The 11,641-nt window shown below is 46.3% G+C and overlaps 1 long non-coding RNA gene across 2 annotated transcripts; it reads left to right on the top strand.

Annotated features, from left to right (window-relative positions):
* Positions 1–1,062: 1,062 nt before the first annotated feature.
* Positions 1,063–9,303, top strand: LOC109281966 (uncharacterized). 2 transcript variants are annotated; one of them, XR_002088798.2, is made up of 4 exons: positions 1,063–1,265; positions 4,316–4,988; positions 5,089–5,178; positions 6,288–9,303. It is a non-coding gene; the product is annotated as an uncharacterized LOC109281966 (long non-coding RNA). The 2 variants fall into 2 exon arrangements; XR_002088797.2 differs by having other exon boundaries at positions 4,316–5,178.
* The last annotated feature ends 2,338 nt before the right edge of the window (positions 9,304–11,641 follow it).

Raw genomic sequence — 11,641 nt, 5'->3', positions numbered from 1 at the left:
AGGGGGTCGCCAGCTGGTCCTTCTGGCTGGACAGGTCTGGTCGAGTTGGAGATCAAGAGGCGCCACTGAGGGTCACTTTTCACTGCCTTTATCTGTCCTTGGCAGACTTTGGTGACTCCCCAGTTTTCAGGTTTGCCCAATCCAGGGGTCATTGACCCTCGTGGGACTTCCCCCCCTCGGTGGCTACTGGACGGCATCTGTCAGCCCCAAAGGTCATCCGCATGTAGGTGCAGGGTTGGGAGTCCGTTGATGAATTTTGAATAGGGCTTTGGGAGCGGTTGATCTGGAGATACTCAGCCCAAAAGTTGGTCCCCGGCGTTGATTAACTCAGGCCAGGGCTTCTAGCCCTTGATCAGTGAGGTTTAGAGATTTCCCGGTTGTTACATCGTCTTCTAGTGAGTTCTTCCCTTGGCTGATCTGCAGCTTCCAGGTGTTAATTGCTGCCTGCTGCTACAGTGTTACACATTCAATCACTGATTCACTCGCTTTTTCAGGGGCCAGCCTGATACAGGGAAGGGCAGTTTGATTCCTGCCCTTATTAACATTGTTACAATGTATAACTTACTTATGAAACTAAACACATTTAGTTAAAAGTTGAAAGGTGAGGAGTATAAAATATAAGCTACAAATGCCATGGCACACAAATAGATAAAAATACCAAACTACAAGGGGAAATACAAAATGCACACACGCAAATTTTAAAACACAATTCCTTATCTTAAAGTGAAAGAGAGAGGAAGGAAGAAAAGGTAGAAAAAGAGAAACATATCCAAAGAGGGGAGAGCAAATGCAGGCAAGAGGAAAAAGGGGCTTTCTGCTACATATCTACGTTAGCACTTCCAGCTTTTCTCAACTCTGCTACCCAACATTCATACCTATTTTCACATGTGATCTCTTTCCTTCTTTTTTATTCCTTGTTACTGTTTTTCAGTATAGTTGCTAATAGAATTAGGTCTAAGAGTCAGAGACAAAAGAATGAAAAAAGGGATGGGAGGAGTGGTTAGGGCACTAATACAGGACTTGACAAGTCCCTCCTCTAAGTGAGGAAGTTTAAGTCACTCCTCTGTCAAACTTCCTGTGTGATTCTGAATTGCATTGTGTCACTCCCCCTTCCTTCCCAACTGTATAAGAAGGATAATTGGAGATAAAATGCTATTGCATGGTAGGAGGCCTCTGGAAAAAGAACATCCTCTTTCTTCACTGTATACAAAAGTACATTTTCTTTGTTATTATTCCAATAGTATACGACTTCAAGACTGCTGACTGTAAGTGAAATACTTAATGTCGGTTGTTTGGGATGTCTCTACTATACCTCATTTGCATCTCTGCACCTGAGCCCCCACCTACATTTTATATATATAAAGCCTTAGTCTGTCTGTCTGTAACACTTTATTCACACTCTGATTAGTTGTCTGAAACAACCAATCAGAGTGCTCCAAGAGCGTTTGGGACAGGATGCAGTGACTAGTGTTGCCATGATGGTGGGGACAGAGTGGGGGGAGTAAGGTCAGCAGCACTGACCTCATCCCCCCCAACCCTTGCTCCTTGGAGGTGGCAGTGGTGGCAGGTGGAGTGGGCCCGGACCCCAAGTGGTGGGGAGAGGGGGAGTGGCCCTGGGGCCAACGTGGCAGTGGGGAGGGAGGAGCGGGCCCAGGACTGATGCAGCAGGGGGAGGGGGGGAGCGGACTCGGGCCTGATACGGGGGGAGGGACAGGGAAGGAGCAGCCCTGGGCCCCACACAGCGGTGGGGGGAGGGGAGGTGCGGGCCTGAACAAGGAGCCGGGGGGAGGGGGGAATGGAGAGTCCATCCCTGCATGTCCCCTTCCCCTCTGTCATTCTTGACAGACAATTTGCTAGTTTTAATATATAAATATATATGTTTAAACCTTGTAGAGGAATTAAGTGACATGGTAAAGGCTGCTTATATAATCATTGACTGACATCTGGCCACCTTAAGTGATAATTCATTGTTCTTTTATAGCACTTTGCAGCCATAACATCAAGGCACTTTACATACATGAAAAAAATATTCCATAAAGGCCCCACTTAAGGTGGGTCACTATTATGTTTCTTGTAAAAAGAAAATCATGGCTACCGGTTGCCTAGAAATAGTATATTTCTGTTTGCAACCTGAAAGGTCAAAAAATACTGAGATTAGGAGTAATATCCATCCATTGGATAATATGGGACACGTTTTCTGACTCACAGTATAACAACCTGGGAAATACTGTATTTTTGTGTATACCAAACACCTCCAAACAAGATTCAAATCCTACTTCTGGAAAGACAGAATGTTGGGAAAAGGATATTTTCCAGAATTATGACTCCATAGAGCATGGACAGAGCTTAATCATCAGCTCACTTGCCTCCATTTGTTCAGGCAAAAGCTACCAGTTTAACCATCTCACAGTTGCTACCTGATTGGCAGTGGCTCTTGACTGCTCGACCAAAAGGTACCGCCAATTTGGCAGTGACTGTGAACCTGCAGATGTTACTGAAAACTAAACTGTGCTCCTCCCTCCATTTGCCAGCTGGGGGGAGAGAGAAGAAAAAGAATCAGCAACCATTTACAGCATCACTGTGCTTCTATTCCAGCAGAAAATCAGCTTCCCATCTTAAGACATATACCCCAATTTTGGAGGGCTAGTTTTTGGGGGAAAGGTACAATGTGATTTGGCATGTGATTTGATATCCTTCCAACTGGAAAAAAGGGGGGAAAAGTAATGGAGAGGGCTTTTTCTCAAGAGTTTCTGGCATCAAAAGATACAACTTAAGGGTTTAAAAAACTAGTAGAATAAAATAAATCACTGAAGAGAATTCACAGTGAGTGTCTACTCCATATCAGAAGTAGAAGACACTGAGAAAAAAAAATCCATGTGTACTTAAAACCTTAATCTGCTGGCCTCCCAGGGGATTTTATTATGCAGCTAGGCACATACCAAACAACTCCCTAAATTTTGGCTGATAAACAAATTATCTGATAAACCCCCAAAATCTGTGATTAAAATGAAAGGCCCCTCATGCCTTGCCACAGCCCCCTGGCCCTGCTGGTGCCCCTCACTTCCCCCTCCCCCCCAAGGCCTCCTGGCCCTGCTCATGCCCCTCACTCCCCACCACAGACCCCACAGCCATGCTGGTGCCCCTCGCCCCTCACCCACAGCCCCCTGCCTCCCAGCCCTGCTGAGGGGGCCCCCAGTGGCAGGAAGCAGCAGCTGCAGCAGCAGAGCAGAGCCCAGCTCCCCACGGCATTGCCTGCCTGCTGCGGGCTCCGGCTCCCACCCTGCTGCCCTCCCCTGGCACCTCCTCAGCCCAGCAGGTGGAACCCAGCATGTCAGCATGAAGCGGGGCCACGTGGGGAAGCTCATTCCTGCTGTGAGCTCTGCACTGCCCTGGCAACACATCCCCTGCCTGCGTGGCAGCAGTGAGGAGCATAACCCTGCTCCCTGCTGGGGCCCTTCAGCCCAGGCCCCAAGCCTCATGCATTGCCTGATTGGGCAGCAGCCCTAGCCCCAGCCCTGCCCAACTCCCCCCCTCCATCCCTCTCTCCCCCTCTGTGGGGGCCCCAATCCCCCCCTCACCACTTACCTGTGGGAGCTGCTCTACAGGCTACCTGGAAGCCATGTGCACATACATGTGCCATGCACCCCCTACCTGACTGCCCTCCTCTCGCTCCCTCCCAGCCCCCTGCAGACTGAAACTCTGCCAGCCTGTAGAGAACTCTTTGCAAAACTGCAAAATCCATGGGTTTCTCCATTAAAATGAGAAATCCGCGTTTTTCTTGGGTAAAGGGGGAAATCCATGTTTTCTCCCTTTTCCCATGGGAAATGGAAAACCCGGATCCCTACTGATAAATGGTTCAGTAAACAGAGATATTCCACCCCATCTTTTCTTTACTAATAGCACAGAGTGGCAATATTTATTTTTCTATGTGGTATACTGTTGTATATTTGAGAACCCTACTACCTCCATTATTGGAGGAAAAGAAAAAGAACTGGATGTGTTAGCATCTTTTGAATACTTGGTATACAAGGGAAACTGGCAAGCCTAGATTATAAATGTCAGACCAACATTGACCTAGTCTAATATCCTTCTTTAATAAAGCCCTGTCCAGGAAGGAAATTGTAACATTTCACAACAGACCTAATTATATCAAGTAACTTGGGATATAAAGAGCTACTTAATAACCAAAATCTCCTAGATGCCAAACTACACACCAGGTGTGTGCAGGTCAAGTACTGGTAAATGAAGAGATACAGCATGCATCTCAATAGACCTTAGCCATGAGCTCTGTGTTTCTTTCTCTTTTAACTCATAGATGGAACAATTCAGTGACAAAAATAGTGGAGATGTGCAGGATACTGAGATCCCAAACTCAGAAGACTTCGGAAGAAACATCTGGCTCGAGCTCCTGAAAATCAAAGCTCACTCATAGGACTGCTTTTCTGATTTTGCTGAGTCAGCTCTCTTCTTCCTCCAAGCTCTGAATTGTAAAGCTGAGTTGCAAGATTTAGGGTTTTTTTTTTCCACCGGTAAAAAGGGGCTTCAAAAGAAGATCTTTCCAAGCTAGAGTTCCTCATGCAGGTGCCACATTAGGTGACTGTGGCCAAGGAGACTTGAAGAGAAATGTAGCTCAATATTAATGAGTAAAAATATCACTGTACATCTAGTGCATGGTGCTTGGGAAATGTCCACTCTGAGGTAGTCTTCAATGTGACAGGTATAGGAAATTAGTTCTCCCTAATGCCCATCCACATAAGAGCCTTCTTGGATTTATTAAGAGGCTTCTAACTAAACAATCTCTGCAGTGAATCCAGGAAGCCTGCACTTTTGTGATCCTGGGTGTGCTACACAAGGGGTATAGCATGATGGTATTTGCAGTGAGATGCACTATATCCCAAGAGAAAAGCTGAAGCATCAGGGTGCAGCTTCTCAAAGACCCTGCTTCCAAACCTCTGCAGCACCAGAAGTGCTAATAGTTGAACATGAGGGTTGGTACTTCATATTCCCCCTCCTCCAGCCTCAGCCCAAAATGTTCAGCTTTTGTTATGCTTACATCAGAATCATTTTCTCACATTGTCTCCTTTCCAGAACTGACTGTAGATCAGTTGTTGCTCCTGGAGTGTGTGGAAAGCACCATAATATCAAAAGTACTGCGAATGGTGAGAAAATTCCTCAAAGGTAATACTGCTTGTATTTCTAAAGGCTACAGGTACATGGGCATTAAAATTAGGAGGAAAAACAGTTTGAGAATACATGATAAAGAACATAAAGGGAGGGGGCAGGAAAAGAGGCAACAAAGTCTACATCTATTTTTATTATAAACAGAAATTTAAGATCTCATGTCTGGGACAGATGAGAATATTAACTTTCATTGCTCTTAAAGCTTAGATTCTGGGGATCTCAAAGTTCTTCATTTTATTTTATTTAGGTATTTATTTGAACTGCCAACTACATTAGAAAACTAATTTGCTCAACTGTGGCCCAAAGTGATATTTGGCCAGGATTATGCTGTTAACTCCTCCAAATCTGGAGGAGTTGCTAGGGAATTCTCAGCAACTACTTTGGACATGTAATATTCAAAAGATTTCATAGACGTTAGGGCTGGAAGGGACCTCGCAAGATCATCGGGTCGGCCCCCCGCCTAAAAGGCAGGCAGTCAGCAGGGGTCAAATGATCCCAGCAAGATAGGCATCCAAGTGTTTCTTAAAAGGAATCCAGAGTAGATGCCTACGCCATCTCTGTGGGGAGTCTATTCCAGGCCCTGGGGACTTGGACAGTAAACAAGTTTTTCCTTATGTCCAGCCTAAAATGGTCTTCCAAGAGTTTGTGACTGTTGGATCTAGTCTTCCCATGGGGTGCCCTGGTGAACAGATGTTCTCCCAGTTCCTGGTGCACACTCCTTATATACTTATAGGCTGCCACCAAGTCACCCCTGAACCTATGCTTTTCCAGGCTGAACAGTCTTATGTCTCTCTGTCTCTCCTCATAAGGCCTGCTCTCTTCTCCTCTAATCATTTGTGTGGCTCTCCTCTGGACTCTCTTGAGATCAAGATGCTAGGGATATTTCCTCACTGAGTCTAAGAGAGGATGGGACGATATCTTTCAAATGTGTGCTTTAACTAATACTACACACTGTCCCATCATGTGGAAACTTGCTGGTTCTGTTCACCTATGTTCTTTCCCTCACCCACCCACCATTCCCCCCTACACACACACACACACACACACACACACACACACACACACTCCTCTTGATTAAAATTTAGTTTTACATTTTCTTTTCAAAGGTCTTTGCTGTCTGCATGCAAAATGTCCATTCTAACCCAGAAACATTCAGGCTGGATGATGAGCTGGTTTCCTCCTTCCAAGACAAAGAGCTGAACATTGCAGCAGCAGAGATTGAGCTGTGTGGAGTGAAACTGCAGAGAGACAGACCTTCTATCACTGGCATCTGGGACCCCCAGGCTTTCTGACCCATTACTGCACTATACATAGCCCTGCGCTCTTTGTACTGTCTGATGCAGTGTTGTGTTGATTAGAGTAAAATCTTTTTGGTTCGGCTCTTCCCTGGGGTCAACTCAAGACATCAGGCTTAGAACTGGTTCCAATTTTCAAAAGCCCCCAAATGGGTTCAGAATCGAGGTTTTTGATTCAGTCTTTCTAAACAAGGATGCCACTTACAAAATTTGGATCCAACTTCAGTTTGGGAATTTTGACAGCTGTATTCAGATTCACATTTATATGGATAGGTGCATCATCCAAAATTCAGATCCTTATGTGAATTTATAACACTCTCAAGGTTAGGGACTCTAGAGTTCTGGGGGCTTAGAACTACATTTGTCTTTAATTCTCCATATCAGTGATCACCAATGTTTTCAGGTGGTAGGCTAAAACAACACAACTTGTCTAAGGTGGGCCAACACTTGTGACCCAGCTGTTAGGTTAGATTATTATATTTAGCCTTATTTGGACCTGCTTGAATTGTGACTAATACTATTATTTGAACTTCTTGCATTGTATCTACATTGTCAACTATGGCCTTGGGCTTGCTTCCACCTTATGTTCTTGAACTATCAGTATGAGATGGCAGCTTATGTTCTAGTGTTATCAGCATAGGCATGTGGAATGTGAGCCTTTTTACTATCTTAAATTAACTGAACTTGGCACTAACCAATTGAATCAGAGGGATAGGATGCTTGGATATGTTAATGAAAGGGGATAAGAGGGAACCAATTGGACAGTACCCAATGGCAGAGCCCTTGGGATTTCTAGTTTTGGTAGATGGACCAAATTAAAAGGCCGGGAGCAGAACCAAATTAAGATGTGATGAACTTGTTGGAACAAAGGAATATGCTGACAGGATAGAACATAAACAGTATGATGACATTGATGCTGACTCCGTGAAGGAACATCTTGAGAAGCTGGATACCTTCAAGTCAGCCGGCCCTGACAATCTTCACCCCAGGGTACTCAAGGAGCTGGCGAGCATCATAGCCCAGCCTCTAGCACGGATCTTTGAAAACTCTTGGCGCTCTGGTGTAGTGCCCAAAGACTGGAAGAAGGCCAATGTGGTGCCTATCTTCAAGAAAGGGAGGAAAGTGGATCCGGCTAACTATAGGCCCATTAGCCTGACCTCTATCCTGGGGAAGATCTTAGAAAAGTTTATTAAAGAGGCCATCCTTAATGGACTGGCCGACGCCAACATCTTAAGGGATAGCCGGGTTTGTCGCGGGTAGGTCTTGCTTGACCAATCTCATTTCCTTCTACGACCAGATGACCTATCACCTGGACAAGGGAGAAGAGATTGATGTCATATATCTTGACTTCAAAAAAGCCTTCGATCTGGTTTCCCATGATCGCCTCTTGGAGAAACTGTCCAATTGTCGCCTTGGGTCCTCCACAATCCACTGGCTGGAAAATTGGCTCCGGGGTCGGACCCAGAGGGTAGTAATAGATGGAAGTCACTCATCGTGGTGTCCTGTGACCAGTGGGGTCCCCCAAGGCTCTGTCCTTGGACCCATACTGTTCAACATCTTCATTAATGATGTGGACACTGGAGTCAGAAGCGGACTGGCCAAGTTCGCCGATGACACCAAACTTTGGGGCAAAGCATCCACACCAGAAGACAGGTGGGTGATCCAGGCTGACCTGGACAGGCTCAGCAAGTGGGCGGACGAGAATCTGATGGTGTTCAACGCCGATAAATGCAAGGTTCTCCACCTTGGGAAGAAAAACCCGCAGCATCCTTATAGGCTCGGCAGTGCTATGTTGGCTAGCACTATGCAAGAAAGAGACTTGGGGGTCATCGTTGACCACAAGATGAATATGAGCCTGCAGTGCGATGCTGTGGCTAGTAAAGCAACCAAAACGCTGGCTTGCATCCATAGATGCTTCTCAAGCAAATCCCGGGACGTCATTTTCCCCTTTGTACTCGGCCCTAGTGAGGCCGCAGCTGGAGTACTGCATCCAGTTTTGGGCTCCACAATTCAAAAAGGATGTGGAGAAGCTTGAGAGAGTCCAGAGAAGAGCCACGTGCATGATCAGAGGTCAGGGAAGCAGACCCTACGATGACAGGCTGAGAGCCCTGGGGCTCTTTAGCCTGGAAAAGCGCAGGCTTAGGGGTGATCTGATGGCCACCTATAAGTTTATCAGGGGTGACCACCAGTATCTGGGGGAACGTTTGTTCACCAGAGCACCCCAAGGGATGACGACTAGGTCGAACGGTCATTAACTACGACAAGACTGTTTCAGGTTGGACATAAGGAAGAATTTCTTTACTGTCCGAGCCCCCAAGGTCTGGAACAGCCTGCCACCGGAGCTGGTTCAAGCACCTACATTGAACACCTTCAGGAGCAAACTGGATGCTTATCTTGCTGGGATCCTATGACCCCAGCTGACTTCCTGCCCTTTGGGCAGGGGGCTGGACTCGATGATCTTCCAAGGTCCCTTCCAGCCCTAATGTCTATGAAATCTATGAAATGACCACAGGGAAACCAATCAACAGTACCAGGGAACGAAGAGTTATTAGAGGAATGAAGTTAAACAAAAAGCATAAAAGGAGGCAACAAAGAAGGTAAGTGTTACCTATTTAACATCATCTAGACCATGCCAGCCAGAAGACCACCTAGATGACCACCTTTTACTTTCAGGACTGTTAATTGGCCATCAGAACCTGTGGTGGAATAACATTTTAAATTGCGTGAGACCGTTGGTCTAAATGTTTTTCTCTCTCTCTCTCTGTATCAAAATTACCAATATAACATCTGTTGTATTAATAAAAAAATTGATTTTACTTAAGTTGAATTGGTGTGCCATGTATTCCATGTTCACTCTATGTTAGGTGAGCTTAAGCGATTCTTTAGCACCATTTGCTGAACAGGCAGGTGCTGTAACACAACCACTATTGTGTTGTGGTGCCACCATTACTGCCTCGCCCTGCTGCTTGGACATGGGGGGGCGGGGCGGGGCGGGGCGGGGCGGGGAGGGGGGGTGGTAAGCTGCCCACCTATGGAATGCCACCAAAGTTCCCCAATGCCAAAAGATTGCTGAAGATCCCCAGATCTGTGCACCAGACACAATGGCTCTGCAGGCCCAAACTAGATAGGTATATTGACATTGATAAATGTGGATGTATTACAATATATGACTAACCTTGCTCCTTTCCATTGCTAAAACCACCACAACAATGTCCCAAGTTCTAGCCCGGGGGGGCAGAAGCCTGGGAACACCTGGGAACACAAGGACAATGGACAAAGAGAAAAAAGTAGCTGAGAAGCCCTGGAACTAGGTTTAGGGCAGCTGGGGCCTGCAACAGGCTGGGCTCCAAAGACTAGTGACAACCAGGACAGAAACCTGCAGACAGATGCTGAGAGCCCTGCCAGGTGATTAGACCCCTTCTACCCTCTGCTTCAGGCAGGCATAAGACATCTCCCAAACTCACTTTTGTTTTCCTTCAGCATGGCATTGCAGGAAAGTGAGACTGGGAGGTTTCCAGGTGGGGTAGGGCAGCAGGACTGAAGGTAAGAGGTGGAAGGATCACCTTCCCCAGGTTTTGTTACACTCCCCTGTGGCCCAGCTTTAATAGGAGGGGAGGAGGGTGTCCTCTCTCATACTCTATTACAGCCTGCTGGTTAGGATGTTGTCTTGGGAGGTGACAAATGAGGAATCAAATTCCTTCAGGCTGAGGAGGGCCCTAGTATCCACATCACTCCCTTGGGCAATTGCCCTAACCACTAGACCACCACATAAAAGGTTGGCCACCTCCATCTAGTACTCTGGTTGCATTGCTGAAAGAGAACAAACATGAGTGGCGCAGTTTGTGCTCAGTTCTACACCATCAGTAGGAGTTACGGGGGTTCCAAGAATACCTGTTGAATTAGACCACTCCATGAACTCTGCACAGTTTAGGTCCTCTCAGAACCAATCTACAATCACAGTAGAGCTTAGGTGGGAATTGGGCCCATGGCAAACTAATTACTTCTGCATATGTGATGAGATCCAAGCTTAGATGCCTAGACAGCTTTACAGTCCAACATGAAAGGGCCTAATAAGTTTCGTGGCTGCTGAAGTAAGATCAATCAAGATCAATCTGGGTGCATCTACATGTACATATCAATGTATGTGAATAAACTCCAGGGCTTATTGTTTAGGTTTTATTGCTCCTGGGCACACATGTATATGTATGCCTGGGAGCACAGCATATTAAGTCAGCTTGAAGCAGTACTGGCTAGCAGCAGGACTGGGCAATTAGTCTGCCAGCCCAGGGCTGCTCTGACCCAGCACAGTGTGCTGCAGAGAGGCTGGCTGGGGCACCAGGATCCTCCAGTTTGGCGCTAGTTAGCAAGCAGATTCTGCATGGAAGAACCCTCATGTTCCAACCAGCCAGGGTAGTGTGTATACTCCAACTGCTATGGAGTTGTTTACTTTGCAGCAGGATAGTACTTCTGTTTACAAGTACTATCCTTATGTGAAGTAAATTAGTTTACTCCAGCCTAATAGGGACACATGAGTAGACACATGGGCCACCTATATATGAGCACCAAGGCTGCTCCAACATGCTGAAACTCCAGTGCGCCGGATCAGACTCAATTAATCTGCTTGATTAATCAAGTCTGCTGGAATGTGGCAATTGCTGCGCTCCAGCAGCATCTTGCGTCTTGTGTGTAAAAGTTCCTACACTTTAAAATGATAGTGATGGTGCTTGAACTAAAGCTCATGTAATGACATTTAGTTCAAATGCCCCTGCCATCATTTTTAAATGCGGGGACACCGATACAGGACATGTAATGGTACTTTAATTAGAGCAGCTCTTGGATCCACTCTAATTAGTGTCACCCTCCCATCCCCCGCCCTCCAGGGCACATATAGAATTCCCCCCAAGCCCCTGCACCAATCTTCTTGAAACTTGTCAGGCTTTGTGGTCTCAGCATAGGCTACCGCTCCTGGAGTTTTCACTCTGCTATGTAGTAACACCTGGACATGACATGAGTATTGCTTTCAGGAATTTGGGGTGCTGTTCCCCCTAAACCCTGTACAGATCTTTTTGAAATTTGGCAGGCTTCCTCCTCTCTGCAGAGTCTACCACCCCGGAAATTTCATCCAAATTGGACAAAAACCAACAAGGTTATAGGTATTTTCTTGT

This window comes from Alligator mississippiensis, chromosome 4 (assembly GCF_030867095.1).
Source record: "Alligator mississippiensis isolate rAllMis1 chromosome 4, rAllMis1, whole genome shotgun sequence".
NCBI lineage: Eukaryota > Metazoa > Chordata > Crocodylia > Alligatoridae > Alligator > Alligator mississippiensis.
The sequence above is the reverse complement of the archived record's forward strand: the minus strand, read 5'-3'. Positions and strand labels throughout refer to the sequence as shown.